Consider the following 23,697-nt stretch of genomic DNA (forward strand, 5'->3'; position numbering starts at 1 on the left):
AAAGCTGCAGACAGGCTCAGCTCATGCTAGAGCACCATCTCACATGTTACCAAGCACTCTGCCTCCAGGATTGTTAAGGCCTGCCATAGGAGTGGCTGATAGGTACACATGTGTCTATATATAAGGTAGGTATAGGAATACTACACCTAAGCAAGGAGTGATGACACGACCTTGCCCCAGCTGAGTGATCAGCCAGTTGTGTCATAATGGAAGGCCAGGCCAGGGGTGGCACAATACATGCTGCAGCCCCTGGTAGGCCTAGGGTACACCTATGCCCTGGGTACCTAAGGTACACTGTAGAGGGGCCAATAAGGTGATCCTAACCAATTGGGTTATGCACCTAAAGTACATAGCATAAATTTAGAGAGAGAACAGCAGGGCTGTGGGTCTGATTGGCAGGCCCACAGCCACATTCAAGTCGAAAACCAGTGAAGCAAAAGCAAAAGCAAAAAGTGGGGGTGAACATAGAAAGCAGACCCTACTCTCCTACAAACATGAACGTTGAAAATTGTGGAATCAGCTGCCAAATTATGCTATTGTCAGGATTACAAATATGGAGAGAAATAAGAGAACTCCAAGATGAAGCAGAGACAAAAGAAAAAGAAGAGTGGGAGAAAATTGGTTGTCAGAGAAGGGCAGAAGATGGTGTATGGGTTTACTTAGATGACAGACCTGTATTGCCAGACTGTATGCTTGCGCCCATGGCTAGGATGTATCATGGAGACACCCACATAGGTAGAGATGCAATGATTAGACTCTTTAGACAGGATTGGTTTAATCCAAGGTTCAGGAACATTGCAGAGAGCCTTTGCCAAAGATGCTTAACATGTCAGCAAATGAAACCTGGCAAGAGAACAATAGTCTATACAAGGAAAATTGGAAAAGCTGAAGGTCCCTTTATAAGACTTCAAATTGATTTCATTCAGTTGCCTGTTTGTCGAGGATTAAAATATGTACTTGTCAGGGGCGTGGCCAGCTGCTGACGGGAATGGCCGCACGGTAGCCGAGCTCCGGCGTGCCACTCCCGATATATCCGCTTAATTAACTCTGCCCCGGCCCAATCAAAGCCCTACCCGTCTCCAAGGCTGCCGGTGCTGTATCCCTGGGTGCAGGCGAAATTTGAGGCTCATCGGACGTCCTTGAGCGGGGCCGCTCCAAACACCGACACCATAACCGGCGCTCGGGCCAGCCGGAAGCACGTCTCTGCTGGGGCGCGATATCGAGCGAGCCCAGGGCTGCGGCCTGAATAGCTGAGTGCGGGCGCTCCGGGATGTGGGGCCCGCGCCTTGACCGGAGAGGGTCGCGGTTGGGCCCAGCGCCGGAGCGGAGTTCCAGACCGACGCTACTGGAGTGGGGGGGGGGGTGAAAATGCAGCGATCGGAGCTGTAATTGCTCCTATGCTGCTACCGAGTCTCCTGAGCTCTACGCAACGGCCATCTGGAGAGGGATTTTCCCCGGAGCTGGCCTGGCACTGACCGGGACCCCCCTTTTGGACTTCTGAGTCTGACCCTAAACTGTTGGAGCTCCGGGGGCTACCTGATTCGCCCCCACACGCCCCGTGATCCCAGGGTGGAAGTACGACGTTACCAAGAGCTGGGTGTGAGTGCATGGGCCCCGGGGCACGCCACGACGAGGGACGGGCTACGGAGGCAGTGATTGGGAGAACAGCTGCCGGACACGCTACTGGCCCCAGCCATTGCAGCTGCTGGAGGGGGGTCCCCCCTGCGATCTACGCCACGTAGGGGTTGAACTGGGTACCCGCTGACAACTAAAGGGTACTGGGCCTATAGACTTGCCATGGGGCTGGTTAGGATTGAGCAAAAGCCGACAGGCCGTGTGGGTTATCTCACGGCAGGCGGCGGTGAGTAGTGATTACCCACAGCCATTTCCTGCTCCCCTCCTTGTGACAAACATGGCGACGGGCCGTAGCGGGCAGAATTCTACACAAACCAAGCTTGAGAAATTTGCTTGGCAAAGGTCCCAGGAGGAGAAGTCGGGCACTGCTGTGGAGCAGTGGGACGTCTCTAAGCCCCTCCAACAAGGATATCCTTGCGGCAATAACCATGGTGGAGACTTCTCTAGAACATCGCATTGACACTGTGGCTACGGAAGTGGCCCTCATCAGGGAGGATATGCGCAAGATGGCTGACCGTGTGCATACCGTTGAGGCTACCACTGCGGACCTGGTGTCCGATACTGCCACCCTCAAGAAGCAGGTGTCTGAGTTGCATATTACTCAAGAGGCAATGGCGGTCCAACTTGATGAATACGAGGGGCGGATGCAGCGCAATAATGTTCACATTCTTGGGGTCTCTGAGCGGGTGGAGGGGCCGTCTACTGACCTCTACGTTGAGGAACTCATCCTAAAACACCTTCAACCGAGAGGCCTCTCCAAATGCTTTTCGAACGAGAGGGCCCATCGTGTGCCAGGGGGTAGGCCCAAGACTAGGGCCCCACCACGCCCGCTCTTGGCCCGAGTGTTCAACTACAGAGACCGCGATGTGATCCTACAGACGGCAAGAGCGGCACCCCCTTTAACTGTGGAGAATAGTAGAGTATCATTCTTTCCTGACTTCACCTTAAGAGTCCAGAAGCAACGCCGCAGCTTCCTAGACGTGAAGCGTGCTCTCAGAGATCTGAGGTTCAAATATGCCATGCTGTTCCCGGCGAAACTAAGAATTGAATCTGATGGCGAACTCTGGTTCTTCACCAGGCCTGAAGACGCCTAGGACTGGATCGACGGTTGGCGTACTGTTGGCAAGAAACCGCAAAAACTGTCTACATTACCTGAAGACCCCGATGACCGGCGTCAACACCGTCGCTCCCCGCCCGCGCCCCAGGCGAGTTCTCAGGGCCCGCCAGGATGAGCAGGAGAAACTGACCTCTTTGGGGGCCTTTATGGGACTCTCTTTTGGTCCGCTGTGACCTCTAGTGACTGACTGGTCTGCCTGGGCTCTGGGCCTCCTGCTCTCAACCGACGTTCATTGTGTGTGCTGCTCTGGACCTGTTTTTCTTGGGTTGGTGGTGTTGTCGTACCCAGACTGTTTAATCCACAAATTTTTTGCAGGGCAAATTTTGTTGCTATGTGTTTTGATCATTGGAACTAAGGGCTGGGGCTAGTCTTATTGATTTTTCAAGCTGCGCTTTAGGGAGTGGGGTTGGACACGTTCCTAAATGTTGATGTGGGTGGGCGACAGGCACTCTACAAGTTGTGGGAGGTGGGCGGTTTCAGGCCTGTTATGCAGGGAGGCAGGGTGGGGGGGAGGTTCTGGTTGGAATGGGAGGGGGTTTGTTTTTTATGTTTCAATGTTTGTTGGTTTCTGGTGTCAATGCACTATATTGCTGAATTTCTTGCCTGCGCGAGTGGTTCCACTGTCATTCACTCACATCTCCTCCGCCCCGGCTGTTCCGGGCCTCGAGGAATTGCCTGGCTTTATCTGACTCCTTTTAATACGACTTGATGGCCCCATGTTTAGCGCTTCGTCTCTGCACATGGAATGTCCATGGTCTGGGAGATAAAATTAAGAGGGGCATAGTGTTGCAGCAATATATCAAACGCCACAAGCTTGATCTAGTATTGCTGCAAGAGACACATCTGGTCATGAACTCCTGCGTGGCCCTGAATAGGAAAGGTTATGATATGGTTGTTCATTCGGGGTTCACCTCCGGCTCTCGGGGGGTGGGGGTTTTCCTACATAAAGGTTGCCCCTATATTGTACACTGTGCCTGGACTGATGCTCAGGGTAGATACGCCGCGGCCTCGGGCACCTGGGAGGGACGGATTATCAAGGTAGTTGCTATATATGCCCCCCTGGTCTACAGGGCCTGACACTGCGCGATGTCGGATCCCTCTACTGGAGCTTCCCTTGGGAGTGTTAGTGTTGGGAGGGGACTTCAACCTTGTAATGACTGGCTCCCTAGATCGTTTTCCACCCAGGGAGGATCCATTGAGAGGCTCGCCCCTGTCTGAGTTTGCTAACGCTTTAGGGGTGGTAGATATATGGCGGTGGTTTAATCCGTCGCATACGAGATTCACGTCAATCAGGGGCACACAGTAGCCAATCTAGAATTGACTATCTCTTTACACATGCCCAGGATATCCATCTGTTTACTGGGTCGGGCTGCTTGGCCCGCGGAATCCCCGATCATTTCCCGGTCTGGGCTTCCCTGAGTCTTCCGCGAAAGGGGCGACCGGGATCTATCACCATACAGCCATGGGCGCTTAAGATACCGCATATTAAAGATGCCCTCCGCAAAGATGCGGAAAACTATTTTGCTGAACACGTGGGCTCTGTTACCTCATCAGTGACTCTATGGGGGGCTTTTGGGGCAGTAATTAAGGGAAGGGCACTGTCTCTTATGGTGGGCCACAGGGCCGAGAGATTAAAAAGGATATCGGAATTAGAGTCGGAAGTCATGGATTTGGAAGAGGCGGAGGCGTGTGAGCCTGACCTCTCCATTCGGCACTGCGTTACGCTCAAGAGGCAGGATTATAGGCAACTTCTTCGGGAAGATGCCGCGACGCAAGCTCTTTCTACCCGATATAGGATTTATGAACACGGTGAAAGAACGGGCAAACTTCTGGCATGGCTGGAACGCCGGGACCAAGCCTCGAGATGGGTGCACGCAATAGCCGACTCGGAGGGGGGGCTTCTCACCGACCCTCAACGGTTAGCTGACGCTTTCGTGCTCCATTATGAAAGGGTCTATACTCGCTCCCCAGAATCTGAAGCCCGATGGTCGACTGATCTCATGGCCACTATTGAGGTGCCGACCGTCTCTCCGGAGGGCATTGAGGTCCTGGATGCGGACGTCACGGGGACGGAGATCCAAAAAGCTATACATGGGGTCCGATCCGGTAGGGCGATGGGCCCCAACGGGCTCTGTATCGAGCTCTTTAAGCCCATGACGACTCTGCTGGCCCCCCACCTTTTGAACCTCTATACCGAATGCTTTGAGTCCGGTCAACTTCCAGGAGAGATACGCACGGCAGCTACTGTGGTGATCCACAAACCCGACAAGCTGGTGGAGGACTGTAAATCATACTGACCCATCTCTCTTCTTACGGTCGAGGCCAAGATTCTGGCCAAACTTCTGCCCAACCGACTTCTACCCTACATCACGGATCTGGTTCATCCGGACCAGTCAGGATTTATGCCGGGGAGAAACACGGCCCAAAATCTGAGGCGGGTACACGGGGTCCTGGGTAGAATTCACACTCTGGAGGAAGACGCGATCCTGCTATCGCTCGATGCAGCTATGGCGTTTGATACCATATAATGGGACTTTCTCTTTGCCGTATTGACTCGAATGGGGTTTGGACCTAAACTGATACGTTGATCAGGTTACTCTATACACAACCCACAGCGCAGGTCATTGTCAATAATCATTGATCGGTCACCTTTACACTTCACCGTGGCACGAGACAGGGTTGCCCTCTGTCTCCGCTACTTTTCGACTTGGTTCTGGAACCCCTGGCTGTCTGGGTCCTGGGAGACCCGGAGATACGGGGGCTTAAATGGACGCCGAGCCACGAAGACCGCATCTCGTTTTACGCGGATGACATCCTTTTGTATTTAGCGTCTCCAGCACGGTCACTGCGGCGGGTACTTCACATCTTCCATATCTTTGGGGCCCACTCAGGCTATCGCATAAACTGGTCCAAATCCCAGATGTTTACACTGTGGGGCACTCCCCCAGCCAGTCCACGGGGTTACGAAATACAGGTGGATAGACGTGGCTTCCGTTACTTGGGCATCTTTGTCACCCCGGAGGCTGACCTCTTCTTTGAAAGTAACCTCCCTGGGCCCCTCCACCGCTTCAAATCCGACGTCTTGCATTGGCGCTCCCTCCCTCTCACTCTCCTTGGGCGCGCGTCTTTGTTCAAAATGCTTGCTCTTCTGCGTTTTCTGTATATATTACAGAATACCCCCAATCCCGTTCCTGAGTCATATTTCTCTCAGATTGACGGAGCGCTTCATGGATTACTATGGGAGGATCGCATGCCGCGAATTGCTATGAATAAACTCACCATGGGCTGGTACGATGGGGGTATATAGCTTCCAGACTTGCGTCTCTATTATCAAGCATCTCAATGGATAGCTATTAATAGGTGGGTATTCGGCCCCCATGATGACCCAAACTTTAGAACGGATCAGTGGCTCATGGGGAGGGGCGGCTATAACAGAGCGCTGTACTCCAACCCCCGCAGGCTTCACCTAACCGGCCCAACTGCTCGCACGGTCGAAACCTGGCATGCGGTCAACAAACGACTGGACTGGAATAAGCGTCTTACAAAGGCTACGCCACTATGGGAACCTGACATATTGGGGCAACTCAGTAGGTGTCCATGGTTTGATAAATGGGATACTATCAGGATATCAACGGTGGTGGACATCTGGGGAAGGGGAAATTAGCTACGTTCGCGGAACTTCAGACGAAGTACCAGCTGGCCCAAACTGAGACCTTCAGATACCTACAGATCAGCCATGCCGTATCGGATGCTTTGCCGAGGGACGCCCCCCTTCCGGACTTTTCCCCTTTGGAGGATCGGCTATTATTGGACTCTATGGATCATAAGGCCATTTCGCTAACTTATAAGAAATTGGTCAACAATCGCGTAGATCCGATGCAAAAGTTGAGGGTTAGCTGGGAGAAAGACTTGGGGGACATAGAAGATGAAGACTGGCGAGACGCTCTGGCCTCCCCGCGTGAAGTGGCCATTCCTATGCCTATGCGACTTCTGCAGCTTAAGGTTCTTCATAGGGTCTATTTTGATGCTAAACTCCTGTTTAGGATAGGTAGACGTCCCGACCCGCTCTGTCTCCGACACTGCAATCAAGTAGGCACCTTCTTCCACATAATATGGGATTGCCCACGTATTCGGGACTACTGGGTGGGGATCGTCCGTCAACTGGCGAGAGTCTGCGGCAAACCCTTCCCGCCATCTCCTCACCTATGCTTCCTCAATATTTGGGGGGCGACGGATCTTTCTCAGGCTGAGCAGACTTGGGCCTCGATGGGATTCGCCATCGCGAAACGAAACATCTCACAAAAATGGGGGGTGGAGGTGGTCCAGACCTGGAGTGCCTGGGCACGGTATATGGACACAGCAATCATTGCAGATAAATCGGTCTTTAAAGGTCGTGACTGCCCCAAGAAATGGGACCATAAATGGGGGAAATTGAATAAATACAGGGGGTACATCTGTATCTCCCCAACGGTGGAGCTGTGCAGGGAACAAACTGAACAGATGGCCCAACTGATGGCGGAGGTGGAGGCTTCGCCGGAGCATACTTAATATTGTAATGGCCCCCCGGACCCTGCATTCTTTCTGTATCAGGCTCTCTATCTCACAGGGCTCTGCCATGTTTACGACTTATTGGAGCTGGACATTTCTCATGGGATGCGTAAAAGCTACTGATATTTTTTTTCAATGGTGATACCAAGTGGAACTGTCGAATGGGGTGGTGTACTACTCAATGTGATCTCAATAAGTCATGTCCAATGTCATTTGCTGATACCATGTTGTGTGTTGGAAAACAATAAAAAGTTTATAAAAAAAAGAATATGTACTTGTCATCGTTTGTCTATTTTCAAAGTGGGTGGAGGCATACCCCACCAGAAGAAATGACAGCTTTACAGTGGCCTAACTCCTATTAAGAGAGTTCATACCGCGTTTCGGTTTTCCAGTAACTATTGAATCAGACAGAGGGTCTCATTTTAATAATGAAATAATTTGATTAATTTGCGAAGCCTTCAAAATTGAACAAAAGCTGCACTGTGCTTACCGCCCAGAGGCATCTGGTAGAACAATTGAATGGCGCAAATAAGTCAAGGCCGGGAAAGGTGTGTGCATCCACTCCACTGGATTGGCCTGATGCTTTACCTCTTGTTGTTCTGATGGGACTTAGAAGTATTCCAGACAAGAATACCAGATTGAGTCCCCATGAAATAACCATGGGAAGAACAATGAGGCAGGCATGTATACCAGGACACAAGCTGTTAAATATAACTGATGATTTGGTACTAGAGTATTGCAAAGTGTTGGCTGACCAAGTGCGTTCTATATCTCACCAGGTTGGAGAAGACGCAGTCCCCAGGCAGCCGAACCCAGCGCATGATCTGAATCCCAGTGACTGGGTTGTAGTGAAGAATCCTACTTGAGAATCGTGCCTAGCACCAAGGTGGGAAAACCACATCAGGTTATATTGATCACAACAATAGCAGTAAAATGTGCAGGTTTGCCTAATTGGATTCATGCAAGCCATACAAAAAGAGTACCAGCACCAGACGAAGAAGAATCTCAACAGACTCAAGCAGGAGAAGAGGAAGAAGGTTGTACAGCTGAAGGATCACGAATAATAAATCCTGAAGTAGCTAAAAAGGAACAACCAAGCACCGGTCAAGATGATTGGATGCCAATAGTTGAGATACCTGAAGAAATTATAAGGACAAGGAGCCAAACTAGATTAGCTAGTCAGGAAAAGAGCGAGGACCAGGTAGGAACAGAAGAACACGCTCAGGTAAGTGAAACCACGATTGTTAGGGAACCTGAGCAGGACCAGATAAGGAAAGAGCAATCTACTCATACAGACTAAGTTGAAGTTACAGCCCCAGTGTCTGAGGAGGGACAGATAGGTCTTAGAAAAACGTTCAGGCAGAAGAAAATCAAGAAACAGAAAGACCTGAGCAGGACCAGACAGGCAAAGTCAAACAAGTTCAGGTAAAAAAAGAAGAAAAGCCAATTAAAACTGAACCTGAAAAGGGTCAGATTAGGGAAGAAGAACGTATTTAGGCAGAAGACATCAAAATAAGAAGCCCTGGACAAGGTCAGGTAGAGAGGAATTCAGAGAACGAAAATAACCAAGTTGTGCCACAACATAGTGAAAATAAAAGAACACTTGAAGAAGGTGAAAGCGCAGTGCAAGCTAAAAGAATCAGGAGAGGTGATAATTGGCCTAGTGTCATCAAGAGAGTGAAGTACCGGTTAAACCCATAACAGAGGAACCAGAACAAGAAGACGAAGTATCCAGTCAATCTGGACCATCAACTGAAGTGCCAAAACGAAGAAGTCCAAGACTGAAAGTAATAAATAACAAATTCAAGGGTCCTGAATGGACATATGTTATTCTTGAAGATTTTGAAAATTTGGAAATAATTGGAGAAGAGGATGAAAGCTTAAACGCAGAACCAATTGATGAAGAAGTGAGACCAACCTGAAAAGAATTTCCTTTTGTATTCTGTCACAAAATGTAATACTAAAGTAAAGAAGAGAAATCATCTTATTCCAATTGATAAATGGCTGACAATAGAGCTGCTGGAAAACCGAATTGTGTAAAGAAGTGTAGAATATGTATAGGTAGTATATTTTTAGTACTCATAATATGGTTAGTACCAACCGTGGCCATTCCTTATTTGATGGTTACAAATGTAAAAAAAAAATAGCACTAATACACATGGAAAGGTAGATACCATCAAAGGAGACAAAGTAGAATTAGAAGCACCAGATGAGTTAGATTTACATCACACTGTTAATAAAAATGATACAGACTTTAATGTTTTTACCAATTTGTTAGTACAATATGTAGAAACCATGGAGGTTAGTGATTTTTTATGTATGTATGAAATTACCTGCATCTGTAGCAGAAGGAGTAACAGATCATCATTTACCATTGACATATGGTATTTCATGTAGCGTTTTAGCAAGTTTATTTTATAGAACAGAAAAATTGCAGTATTATTATTCTAATGTAGATGTGATTTTTTCTGAGGTTCCTATGCGAAAAAGCATGAACCCTGTCCTTAGTACGAGAGACTCACAAGTTATGGGTGAATATTTTCTAACAATGAAAGCAATAGATATAGCCGAAGCACACAAGCACAAGCACAATTTAACCTGTAAATTACATGAGGAAGAAAAAATATTTTTGAATTTAGCTGAGGGAAGGAGACAGGATTTTTAAAAGAGAGCTGCTGAACCTAAACCTCAGATACCTAAATGGGCTGAGGAGGAAGAGCATTATGCAAATGGAAAGACTCATGCTGCAATGTCTTTGGATCTTGAAAAGAAGGGAAAAATCTTTCTTCATAGGCTAAAGACTGAATATAACCATATGTTTATTTGTTCCAGTGAATGTGAACATAATTTCTTAGTAATTGAGAGATGGGGACTAAAAGGAGGGAAAGATCCAGTATTTCCTGGAATCTATTATGTGTGGGGCAATAAAGCTTATTTTAGGCTGCCTGACCACTGGTATGGGAGTTGCTATTTTGGAGTAGTATTCCCTAAAGTTTATCATGTAAAGAGAATCACTGGAAGCAATGAAGGAAATAGTGAACTAACACGTGTAAAAAGAGCTAGTTTTTCAGAAAATGTAGGTGACATTTTTGGTGCATTGATACCTTCAGTGGGAGTTCTTCTAAATTCACGGAACATTTGTCAGTTGTCTACAGTAGTCGATCGGTTATCTACTGACACTGCTGGAGAATTCTTGATGATTAACACTGAACCAGTTGCGGTCAGATCTATGGTTATGCAAAATCTACTTACTCTTGACATACTATTGGCAAGAGGGTTGAGTCTGTAAATTATTGAAAGCGCAACATTGTTGCACGTATATTCCAGACAAAAGCGATGAAATTGGGAAATACATTAAAAATATTACGAAATTAGAAGAAGAGTTGAAACCACTGGAAGTTGAAAATGTTTGGACAAAATTGACAAATAGCATTACTAGTGTAGGTAGTTGGTTTTCTAACATAGGTAATGGTATTCTAGGCCATATAATACTGCCCATAATAGGAATAACACTTTTAGTATTAGCAATAATGTTCTGGCATAAATGTTGCAAAGGGAGAAAGAAATATGAATTGAATGAAAGAGGTAAGAAAAGAAAATTCGAGGAAATACAACTAGAAGAATTAAAAGGAGATTTTTTACAAAAGAATGAGAGGATTACATTGTAAGGGGGAAAAAGAAAGGAATGAAAAGGTTGAAGAAGAAATTGAGATGTGCTAAAGTTGGCATCTGATTTAATAGAAATTAGTGATGGCATTAAATGCCATCAGAGAGGGGATTGATGGAACAAGGTTTCGTGATAAAAGAGACTTGCTCGAACATAATCCTCTTAAATAACGCGTAACGAACAAGTTACTTACCTTCGGTAACGATGTATCTGTAAGAAACATTAGTTAGTTAGATTCCTCACCTTAGAATATCCCCAGGCGTCAGACTGGATCCGGAAGATTTTTCGTCAGCAATACCCCTTGCGCGTCGCTAGGCGTCGTCTGCGGCTCCGCGTCCGTCGTCGGCGTTGTGCGCCGGAATGACGTCGTCGGAGTACTTAGACGCCGCCCTCGCGCGCTGACGTCAGTTCTTGTACATAGCTTTCCGCGCCAGGAACGCAGAGCCATGCAAAGACCGACACTGGTGCCAAAAAATAAAATCTAGGGGCCTGAAAAGGATAACCTTAACCCTAGATGTCAGTTCGCAGAACGGGGAGGATGGGTGGGTCGGTGAGGAATCTAACTAACTAATGTTTCTTACAGATACATCGTTACCGAAGGTAAGTAACTTGTTCATCTGAAAGAAACACGTTAGTTAGATTCCTCACCTTAGAATAGATACCCAAGCAATACCATCCCCGGTGGTGGGTCTGCGAACCAAGATCACACCAGAAAGTCCTGGAGGACAGAACGGCCAAAGAAGCCATCCCTCCGGACTTGGCTGTCAAGGCAATAATGCCTGGCAAACGTGTGTAACGAAGCCCACGTCGCCGCCTGACAGATGTCCTGCAAAGGGACTCCCCGTCCCAAAGCAGTAGTAGCCGCTGTGGCCCGAGTAGAATGGGCGCGCAGCCCAACAGGAGGGTCCTTTTTTGCCAAAGAATAGCAAATTTTGATACACAAAACGACCCACCAAGAGATGGTCCGTTTGTGCACAGCTTTCCCCTTCTTAGCGCCCACGTACCCAACAAAAAGCTGGTCGTCCACCCGGAACTGTTTTGTGCGGTCCAGATAAAAGGAGAGCGCACGTTTTGGGTCCAGACGGTGGAGCCTCTCTTCCTCTTTGGAAGGATGCGGAGGCGGAAAGAAGGTGGGCAAGGTGACAGACTGCCCAAGATGAAATGGAGTCACCACTTTCGGAAGAAAGGAAGGAAGGACGAGGCCGAAGGACAACCTTGTCCGGATGAACAGAGAGAAAAGGAGGCTTTGAAGATAAAGCCTGGAGCTCACTCACCCGTCTAGCCGAGGTGATGGCTACCAGAAAAGCAGTCTTAAGAGTCAGAAGACGAAGAGGACAATTGTGAAGAGGCTCGAAGGGAGCGCACATCAGGAATGTCAAGACCAGATTCAAGTCCCACTGAGGCATTACAAAAGGGACAGGAGGGAACGTGTGAGTAATGCCTTTTAGAAAGCGTGTAACCACAGGGGACTTGAAAAGAGAAGGCTGATCAGGAAGCCGCAAGAAGGCGGAGATGGCAGCAAGATAACCTTTCAGGGTGCCCAGGGCAGAGCCCTGCCGGGCCAGAGAAAGAAGAAAGAGGAGAACCTCAGAAAGAGGGGCGGAAAGGGGATCCACAGCCTTTGCTGTGCACCATGCCACAAATTTGTTCCACCGGCAGGCGTATACCGACTTTGTGGAGGGACGCCTGGCTGCCAGAATGATATCACAGACTTCAGGAGGCAAGTCAAATGGCATCAACTGCCGCCGCTCAATCTCCACGCATGGAGGTGGAGGCTGGACAGGTTCGGGTGGAGGACCGTCCCCTGCTGCTGCGACAGAAGATCCTCCCGAAGGGGCAGACGTATCGGGGGATCGGTCAACATACTGAGTAGCTCGGGATACCAGTACCTTCGTGCCCAATCCGGAGCCACCAAGATGACTTGGGCCCGGTCGTGCCTGATCTTCTTCAGCACTCTGGGCAGAAGTGGTATAGGCGGAAAGGCGTACAACAGACGGCAACTCCACTCGTGACGAAAAGCGTCGCCGAGCGAGTGCCGCCTTGGAAATTCCAACGCACAGAACTGCTGACATTGCGCGTTCTCTTCGGTGGCGAATAGATCTAACCAAGGCTCTCCCCACTGCTGAAAGAGACCTTGCGCCACTTCGGAGTTCAGACGCCATGCGTGATCCATCATGCACCGGCGGCTGAGTTCGTCCGCTCTGGCGTTCAGAGAGCCCGCCAGATGTTGAACCACTAGGATGACGCCCTGGTGTTCCAGCCACGTCCAGAGGCGCAGAGCCTCCTGACAAAGGGTCCACGACCCCACCCCGCCCTGTTTGTTGCAATACCACATGGCGGTGGTGTTGTCCGTGAACACCTGCACGACACTGCCCCTGACAGAGGGAAGGAAGGCTTTCAGTGCAAGTCGGATCGCTCTCAACTCCAAGAGGTTGATGTGGAGACGAGACTCCGCCGGAGACCAGAGGCCTCTGATCTCTGCCTCTCCCATATGGCCACCCCATCCCAGGAGGGACGCATCCGTCACTACGACATGCTCCGGTTGGGGAAGGGAGAGGCTCCTGCCCATGACCCAATCGCGTTCCGTGAGCCACCACTGCAACTGCTGTGCAGTGCCCTCCGAGATCAAGACATGGTCGGACAGGTTGCCGTGATGCTGGGCCCACTGAAACTTCAGGTCCCACTGCAGAGCCCGCATGCGCCGCCTGGCGTGATGCACTAGTAGGATGCAGGAGGCCATCAGCCCCAGAAGCCGCAACACTAGCCTGACCGAAACCCAGGATAGAGGCCGAAAGATGGGAATCAGGGCCTGTATATCCCGGACCCGCTGTTCCGGTGGATAGACCCGGAACCGCGCCGAATCGAGAACTGCTCCGATGAAGAGGAGCTTCTGAGAGGGACTCAGGTGTGACTTCGGCACGTTGATGGAAAATCCCAGCAAATGCAGGAGATCCGCCGTAGTCTGGAGGTGGGAGACGACTGCCTGGGGCGAGCCCGCCTTCAACAACCAGTCGTCGAGATAGGGGAAGACTGGAACCCCTGATCTGCGCAGATGAGCTGCGACCACCGCCATCACTTTCGTGAACACCCGAGGGGCACTGGTGAGGCCGAAGGGGAGCACGGTAAACTGAAAATGCTCTTGGCCCACCGTGAACCGCAGGTAACGCCGGTGGGCCGGCAGGACGGGGATATGGAAATATGCGTCCTGCAAGTCCAACGCTACCATCCAGTCTCCGGGGTCTAGGGCAGCTAGAACCTGAGCCAAGGTTAACATCTTGAACCTTTCCTTTCGGAGGAAGGCATTGACGTTCCGGAGGTCCAAGATGGGGCGTAGGCCCCCTTTGCCCTTCTTGGGAACCAGAAAGTAGTGGGAATAACAACCACGACCTACTTCTGGACTCGGAACGCGCTCGACGGCCCCCTTGGCCAAGAGGGCCGAAACTTCCTCGCGGAGAAGATTCAAATGATCCCCCGAGATACGGTGGTGCTGCGGTGGCATGGCTGGAGGGGTCGTCTCGAAGGGGAGGGAGTAGCCCCTTCGGACGATTTGCAGCACCCACCTGTCCGATGTAATGGACCGCCAGTGGAGCAGGTGATGGCGAACTCTGCCGCCCACTGGCGTGGAATGGGCCTGAAAGCTCGGACTAGGAAGGCTTTGAGGCGGATGCTGCCGGGGTGGATGTGGGCTGACCACGTCGTCCTCCAGATCCGCCACGGCGGAAACCACGTCCGCGACCGCGCGCAGGTTGGTTCTGCGGCTGGTGGCTGGGCGGACGTGAGGAGGCGCCCCTTCCTTGGCCACGAAAGGGGCAAAAAGCGGAGGTGTGCGCCCGCGGAGCCGAGAGGCCCAAGGACTTGGCCGTAGCCCGGGAGTCCTTAAAGCGGTTCAGCGCACTGTCCGCCTTCTCACCAAACAAGCGAGTGCCATCAAAGGGCATGTCCATGAGGGTGTTCTGGACATCCCCGGAAAATGACGTGGACCGCATCCAGGCGTGGCGGCGGAGCGCCACCGTGGTGGAAATCGCCCGACCCAGCGAGTCCGTGGTGTCAAGCCCACATCGTATGGCGTGCCGCGCTGCATCCCTCCCATCGGCCAAAGCCTGGGTAAGACGTGTCCGGACCTCCTCCGGACACAGGGGCAGCACGTCCTCCACCGTATCCCACAGAGAATGGGAATAACGGTCCAAGAGACAGGCGGTGTTCAAAGACCGCAGGCCCAAACTAAGGGACGAGAACAGTTTCTTGCCAAACTGCTCGAGTCTCTTGGAATCCCGGTCCGGCGGAGCGGTCGGGAAGGAGGATTGGGAGGTAGAGGCCTGGATAACCAGACTCTCGGGGGTGGGGTGTTGGGACAGGAAACTGGAGTCGCCCGGAGCAGGGCGGTGGCGCCTGGCAACGTTCCTATCCACAGGAGGAACTGTGGAGGGCTTGGACCAGGTGCTCTGCAGAACGTCAGTGAGGGCCTCATTGAACGGCAGCAGAGGCTCAGTGGAGCTTGCTGCGGTTTGAAGCACCTCAGTGAGGATGTTAGTCCTCACAGCCACGGCAGGCAGCTCGAGCCCAAGGGCTGCGGCCGCCTTGCGCAGCACCACAGAAAATGCTGCACCCTCCTCCGAAGCCACAGTCGGAGGAGAAGTGAATCCAGTGTCTGGCGAGGTATCCAGACCACTGGCCTCCCCCAGTTCATCTGCCCAGTCCTGTGAAAGCTGCGACCGAACAGCCATAGGGTCCTCGAACCCCTCCCAGTCGCCCCCGTCGTCCGATTCCTGATAAACAGGAGGAATGATCCGAGCCGGACTGTAGAGATGATAGGTCTCAAGCGGCGCCGGACGCGGCGTCGGTCGACGCCGTTGCGGCGCCAGGTCCGGAATAGGGCTAAACTGGGGTTGGACGCCGTCCGGAGTCGGCACCGAAGGCGTCGGCGGCACCGGAGGTGTAGGCGTCTGCGCCGGCAGCGCCGGTGACGGCGTCGGTGGTTCATTCGCCGGCGCCGGTGGAGGAGTGGTTAGGTCAACCGGCGTCGACGGGGGCCCAGGCATGGGCCCCGCGGGGACCTGCGGCATCGAGACCGGAGTCGTCGACGGCGCCGGGGCCGAAGCCGCCGGCAGGCAAGGTCGCCCAGTCGAGTCCGCGGGGCCCGAAGGCGCGCCAGCGGGCATCGACGGCGGGGCCAGGCTCCTCATGGCCGAGAGGAAGGCACTGACCTCCGCCGGCGTCGCGTTAGTCCCAGGGACCGGAGGGTATGGGGACGGGCGCGGCGCCTGCGGCTCCGCCGGAGCCGCGGGGGTGGAATCACCCGGACCCTCGGCCGAGTCGCGCGACCGGCGAGGGGAGTCCGAAGAGCGATGTCGCCGCTTGGACTTCTTAGAGCGTTTGGACTTACCCGACGACTTGGAGCCCGACGATCGATGGTGGCGTCGGCTAGGGCTCCGCGAGCGATCCTTGGACCTCCTCCTGGACCGGGATCGCGCACGACGCGGAGCCGAGTGGCGAAGCTCGAGAAGCTTGCGGGACCGCTCCCGCCGAGCCTTCGAAGTCAGGGCCTGGCAATCGGAGCACGACTCCGCGTCGTGGTCGGGGCCTAAACAGTAGAGGCACCGGCGGTGGTGGTCGGTCACCGACATCAGTCGATGGCAATCCTCGCAAGCCTTGAACCCAGGCATCCTACCGGCACCAGACGTCGACAGACAAGGATCAAAAGTGATCAAAAAAGATTTAGTCAAAAAAGACTAAAAGGGGTAGCTCTCCCGGATCTGCGCTTACTGGCGCGGAAAAAAGAAGAACTGACGTTAGCGCGCAAGGGCGGCGTCTAAGTACTCCGACGACGTCATTCCGGCGCACGACGCCGACGACGGACGCGGAGCCGCAGACGACGCCTAGCGACGCGCAAGGGGTATTGCTGACGAAAAATCTTCCGGATCCAGTCTGACGCCTGGGGATATTCTAAGGTGAGGAATCTAACTAACGTGTTTCTTTCAGATACTATAATCAATCTGTTTTGTGAATATTAATATTGCATTAAACACGACATACAATATCCAGGGGAAGCTTTCCTATGTGTATTACTAACAAGTAACCAGAGTGTCTTAACATGGCCGCCAAAAACACGGGAACTTCATTGCGCAAGCGTCTACTGCATCTACGTAGTATGACGTATTCTGTCGCTTGGTGGGAAAACTTTGCAGCTGCGCAATAGTTTTAAATATGGGCGCTTGAAACTCACACATTAACGCATATGCTACTGCTTGAACTAAAACTCGTATATTCTACTAAACACTAATGCAGAAGATTTAAATAAATGAATGGCGATAGAATAGAGATAAGTGGTATACAGTGAAATCAATTATTATCCTATTCTAACGTGTCTTTTTCTGACTTTATTATTAGTTCTCGTTTGGGCCTCGGAGGGTGACTTAAAACCCCTACCCACTTGATGTTCACGCAGGCGCACAAGAACATGCTGAAAACCCTGTGACAGCACCACTTGGAACACAGCCAAGGCCACACAGGCCGAAGACGCCTGGGAACATAAACCCCTGAACCGGACGAAAGCAACAATTTTGAATAAAATGTATAAACTCAAATTGATCATAATGAGAAATGCGGGTGGGAATAAAGCTATGGGAAAGTAAATTAAGGGGCGGAAACATGGTCCACAGTAAAATTATTACTTTTTATATGGTTGTGATGAACTCACCTCTTTGCCCTGACCAATCAGAACAAGGGAAAAAACAGAAATTGCAATATTGGGGGGAGGTACATGGTTATAGAATAGTATAATTGAGGTAAGTTAGCTAGAGACTTTGTCAACCTTGTCAGATCTGCCATTCCGACTCGTCACCGACCCAACGTGTATGCTGCTATTCTGTCTGAGACGCTGTCTCAGACCCTGCTGCGGCCAGAAACTCTGATCGAGAAATTGAGATACTATTTGCTAATCTGATCATCTAGAAGGAAATTTCGGAAGTGGGACATCTGAGGAGAGTAGTATCAGAGAGGGGTGCAACGCTGGCATTGCACTTAGAAGAGGTCACCTTTGCAGTTCCAAATCTGTCCAAATCCTCTGTCTGCATCCTGTCCTGGCAGATTCTATCTGGCTTATCTTCAAAGTGTTGGGTTCATCTGTAAATATAAATCTGAGAAGACTGTCATTGTACCTGCTCTCTCTCTTTTCCTTTTTCAGGTACAGTCTTCATTGATCAAATATTTTGACTATGTTTGTTTGACATAATCTTGCCTCTTGGAATAATGTGTTGAGCTGTGATGGATTTTGACTCACAAAATTATTAATTTAGATAAAGGTTTTCCAAACTTTCTGAGGTTGTGGTTATTTCAAGTATAAGATAAATGTTATTTTCTACCTTAAACTATCTCAGAAACCTGATTCATCGAGAAAGAAATCATTAAGGAGGTAAATTGGTAAAACTTGGTAAAGGTGAAATTAAAATAGCAGGTAAAACTCAATAATTGATATCAGCGGGGTCTGCTAGCTCATTTGTGTGAATGATTTGGGCCCAGGTGTTTAGGTATGTGCGTGTATAACCCGAGCTGGTGACCCACGCTCTATCAACAGCACCACCTCAGAAACAACCTAGCACACCACCAACTCAGCATCACTCAGCACCACCTGATCACCAGCACAGCACCAGCATCACAGCATGACTCAGAACTACCACAGCATCACTCAGCACCAGCACAGCATCAATCAGCACATCAGCACAGTACCATCTGAGCATTACCACAGACCAACCTCAGCATGAGCAAAGCACCACCAGAGCACCACCACAACATGAACACAGTACCATTTCAGCATCAACACAGCACCACCTCTGCATCAGTGCACCACCACCAGCACAGCCCTACCTCAGCAGCAACTCAGCACCAATGATTGCACCAACTCAGCCTCAGCGCAGCATCACCTCAGCACAGCATCAACTCAACATCACTCAGCAACACGTCAGCACCACATGAGCACCAGCGCAGCTCTACCACCTCAGCCTGAATCAGTACCACTATGGGATCATTCAGCACAGCATCACTCAGCACCACCTCAGTATCTCCTCTGTATCACTCAATACCACCACAGCACCACCTCAGCATCAGTGCACCACCACAGGCGCAGCATCAGTGCAGCACCACCTCGGCACCAGTGCAACACCAGCGCAGCACCATCTCAGCATTAGCACAACGCCACCTCCTCATCAGTGAACCACCACCAGTGCAGCACCACCTTAGCATCAGCACAGCCCACCCACAGCATCAGTGCAGCACCACCTCAGCATCAGCGCAGCACCACCTCAGCATCAGTGCAGCACCACCTCAGCACCAGTGCAGCACCACCCCAACATCAGCACAGCACCATCTCAGCATCAGCATCAGCACAACATCAACTCAGCATCACTCAGCGCCACCTGAGCACCAGTGCAGCACCACTACCTTAGGAGGACTCAGCACCACAGCATGACTCAGCAACACCTCAGCATGACTCAGCACCACCTCAGCATCACCTCCGCACCAGCACACCACCACCTCAGCATCACTCAGCACCACATGAGTATCAGTCAGCATCACCCGAGCATAACCTCCGCACAAGCACACCACTACCTACGCATCACTGAGCACCACATTAGTCTGCCCTCAGAATTTGGCATCTGTTGATTCTCCCCTAGTGTGGGTCCACTTTTTGTGTTGTAATTCAGGTACTATTTCCCAACCTCCACCTTCCCGGTATTTATGCCCCTCCCCTCCCGATAACAAAAAGAAAGCTAATACAAATAGGCATTAGAACAGGCAGGTAGAAATTGCCAGCATTGCAAGCACATAAAAGAACAAGTTACTTACCTTCGGTAACGATGTATCTGTAAGAAATATTAGTTAGTTAGATTCCTCACCTTAGAATATCCCCAGGTGTCAGGCTGGATCCGGAAAGATTTTTCGTCAGCAATACCCCTTGCGCGTCGCTAGGCGTCATCTGCGGCTCCGCGGCCGCCGTCGTGCGCCGGAATGACGTTGTCGGAGTACTTAGACGCCGCCATCGCGCTCACGTCAGTTCTTGTACATAGCTTTCCGCGCCAGGAACGCAGAGCCATGCAAGAGACCGACACTGGTGCCAAAAAATCTAGGGCCCTAGAAAGGATAGCCTTAACCCTAGATGTCGGTTCGCAGAACGGGGAGGATAGGTGGGTTGGTGAGGAATCTAACTAACTAATGTTTCTTACAGATACATCGTTACCGAAGGTAAGTAACTTGTTCATCTGAAAGAAACACGTTAGTTAGATTCCTCACTTTAGAATAGATACCCCAGCAATACCAACCCTGGTGGTGGGTCTGCGAACCAAGATCACACCAGAAAGTCCTGGAGAACAGAACGGCCAAAGAAGCCATCTCTACGGACTTGGCTGTCCAGGCAATAATGCTTGGCAAACGTGTGCAGCGAGGCCCACGTTGCTGCCTGACAGATGTCCTGCAAAGGGACTCCCCATCCCAGGGCAGTAGTAGCCGCTGTGGCCCGGGTGGAATGGGCTCTCAGCCCTACAGGAGGGTCCTTTTCAGCCAAGGAGTAACAAGCCTTTATACACAATACGACCCACTGTGAGATGGTCCGCTTGTGTACTGCCCTTCCCTTCTTAGCACCCACGTATCCAACAAAAAGCTGGTCGTCCACCCGGAACTGTTTGGTGCGGTCCAAATAAAAGGACAGCGCCCGTTTTGGGTCCAGACGGTGGAGCCTCTCTTCCTCTTTCGAAGGATGCGGAGGCGGAAAGAAGGTGGGCAAGGTGACAGATTGCCCGATGTGAAAGGGAGTTACCACTTTTGGAAGAAAGGAAGGACGAGTCCGGAGGACAACCTTGGACGGATGAACAGAAAGAAAAGGAGGCTTAGACGATAATGCCTGGAGCTCACTCACCCGTCTAGCCGAGGTGATAGCTACCAGGAAAGCAGTCTTAAGAGTCAGAAGACGAATGGGACAATTGTGAAGAGGCTCAAAGGGAGCACACATCAGAAAGGTCAAAACTAAATTCAAATCCCACTGAGGCATTACGAAGGGGACAGGAGGAAACATGTGAGTAATGCCCTTAAGGAAACGAGACACAACAGGGGATTTGAAAAGAGAAGGCTGATCAGGAAGTCGTAAGAAAGCAGAGATAGCTGATAGATAACCTTTCAAGGTGCCCAGAGCATAGCCCTGCTGGGCTAGAGAGAGAAGAAAGAGGAGAACCTCAGAAAGAGGGGCGGAAAGGGGATCCACAGCCTTTGCTGTGCACCATGCCACAAATTTGTTCCACCTGCAGGCGTATACCGTTTTAGTGGAGGGACGCCTGGCTGCCAGAATAACGTCACAGACTTCAGGAGGCAAGTCAAATGGCATCAACTTTCGCCGCTCAATCTCCACGCATGGAGGTGGAGACTGGACAGGTTCGGGTGGAGAACCGTCCCCTGCTGCTGCGACAGAAGGTCCTCCCGAAGAGGCAGTCGTGTCGGAGGATCGATTGACATACTGAGTAGCTCGGGATACCAGTACCTTCGTGCCCAATCCGGAGCCACTAAGATGACTTGGGCCCGGTTGCGCCTGATCTTCTTCAGCACTCTGGGCAGAAGTGGTATAGGCGGAAAGGCGTACAACAGACAGCAACTCCACTCGTGACGAAAGGCGTCCCCGAGCGAGTGCCGTCTTGGAAACTCCAACGCGCAGAACTGCGGACATTGCGCGTTCTCCTCGGTGGCGAATAGATGTAACCAAGGCTCTCCCCACTGCCGAAAGAGGCCTTGCGCCACGTCCGAGTGTAGACGCCATTCGTGATCCATCATGCACCGGCGGCTGAGTTTGTCTGCTCTGGCGTTCAGAGAGCCTGCCAGATGTTGAACCGCCAGGGTGATGCCCTGGTGTTCCAGCCATGTCCAGAGACACAGAGCCTCCTGACAAAGGGTCTGTAGGAGAGTAGGGTCTGCTTTCTATGTTCACCCCCACTTTTTGCTTTTGCTCCACTGGTTTTCGACTTAGATGTGGCTGTGGGCCTGCTAATCAGACCCACAGCCCAGCTTTTCTCTCTCTAAACTAATACTATGTACTTTAGGTGCATAACCCAATTGGATAGGATCACCTTACTGGCCCCTGTACAGTGTACCTTAGGTACCCAGGGCCTAGGTGTACCCTAGGCCTACCAGGGGCTGCAGCATGTATTATGCCACCCCTGGCCTTCCATTATGACACAACTGGCTGATCGCTCAGCTGGGGCAAGGTCGTGTAATCACCCCTTGCTTAGGTGTAGTATTCCTATACCTACCTTATATATAGACACATGTGTACCTATCAGCCACTCCTATGGCAGGCCTTAACAATCCTGGAGGCAGAGTGCTTGGTAACATGTGAGATGGTGCTCTAGCATGAGCTGAGCCTGTCTGCAGCTTTCTGAACCATGTCCTTATAGCTGTTCTATGATATAGCCTACCATATACTCTTAAAGTGCCTTATAATCTTAAACGGTTATGGTAACTATGGTTTGGCTTTATCGAAACATGTCGTGTAAGGTGTCTAACACTTTGGAATAATACCCCCATACCATTTCTGGCAATGAGGATATTATTCCTCCCTTCTAGAGGGAGAAGACATGTTGAAACCTACTTACCCGGTTAAAGTTAACCAGAGCCCCAGCATCACAAAATGGATGCTGCTGCCACAGACACAAGTCTGACCTCCTGCTGCTGGGAGTCCTTCCAGCGAGGGAGGCTTGGACAATAAGTTTCCTGCCTCGGGAGGTGCGAGCACCACCCTAGACAGGATTTAGTGTATTGGGGCAGGGAGGGTTGAATGAAACGAGACACTGCGGTGTCCCATGCATAGTCCAGTTCAAACCAGTGCTGGGGCACTCCAGCCCCAGCTCTGGCACGAAACTGGACAAAGGAAAGGGGGTGTAGCCACTCCCCTTCCTGGTCCCACCCATAGGAGGGACCCTGCAGGTAGCCCAGCCCACTAGCCCAGTATATTAGTAGCTAGTTGGGCCCTGCTAAATTAGATTAACTTGAATCTGCAACTTGAACAGAAACTCTGGACCTTCGACATTCGACCTCAGGAAGAAGACTGAAGAAATCTACCTTGTGGCCAAGGAGTGACCACCCTGGGCAACCAGGCACCATCCAGCGACCGCTGCTTGCTTTGCGACTGAATCCTACGAGGGACGACTGCAGAGACTGACCAGCGCCGAGACTTCCAGACACCTCTGAACCAGATCCACATCTCCAGCGAAGCTGAGACCCGTGGAGGCGACGAGGGACGTGGGACCGGCGACTTGGGAAAAGTGGCTAGTAACTGACTAGCGCAACTTCTGAGGCTTCCTCGAGGCTGTGCTTGGGGAATTGAGAAGCCCCACTCCCGAGCACCATCTGCAAAGAAGACCAGCTCCCCACGCTTCACGTGTTCTGCGTGGGGCCCTTCTGCACCTGTGTTGCTCGACGTGTTGTCCGGTTGCTGACCCGTTGGCTAGTAGCCTCTGCGACGACGAACCTTTGTTTTCCACTTGCTGGTCCGGCTCCTCCAGACTGGCACCCGCTCTTCTGTGAAAGAGAAGCACCCCAGACGTTCCTGGTCTGCACCAGAAGCAAGTCCTCCATCCTGCGTGGGTTCCGCTTGCCAAGGCTTGTTGGGTCCTGACTCGACTTCGATGCCGCCGACAGCAAGAGCCTTCGTGGGACAGCTCACCTCCTGGTCCTGGTCGTCCTCGACGTCTCCTGG

General features: G+C 51.3%; 1 long non-coding RNA gene across 2 annotated transcripts in view; it reads left to right on the forward strand.

The window, feature by feature from the left end:
• The window catches only part of LOC146833018 (uncharacterized), a 280,746-nt gene extending 262,540 nt beyond the window's left edge, over window positions 1–18,206 (forward strand). For both annotated transcript variants that reach the window (XR_014960489.1, XR_014960490.1), the window contains one exon: window positions 17,355–18,206. This is a non-coding gene — a long non-coding RNA (uncharacterized LOC146833018). The remainder of the gene's footprint in view (window positions 1–17,354) is intronic.
• The last annotated feature ends 5,491 nt before the right edge of the window (window positions 18,207–23,697 follow it).

The sequence above is a fragment of the Triturus cristatus genome, chromosome 4_2, assembly GCF_964204655.1.
Source record: "Triturus cristatus chromosome 4_2, aTriCri1.1, whole genome shotgun sequence".
Lineage (NCBI taxonomy): Eukaryota > Metazoa > Chordata > Amphibia > Caudata > Salamandridae > Triturus > Triturus cristatus.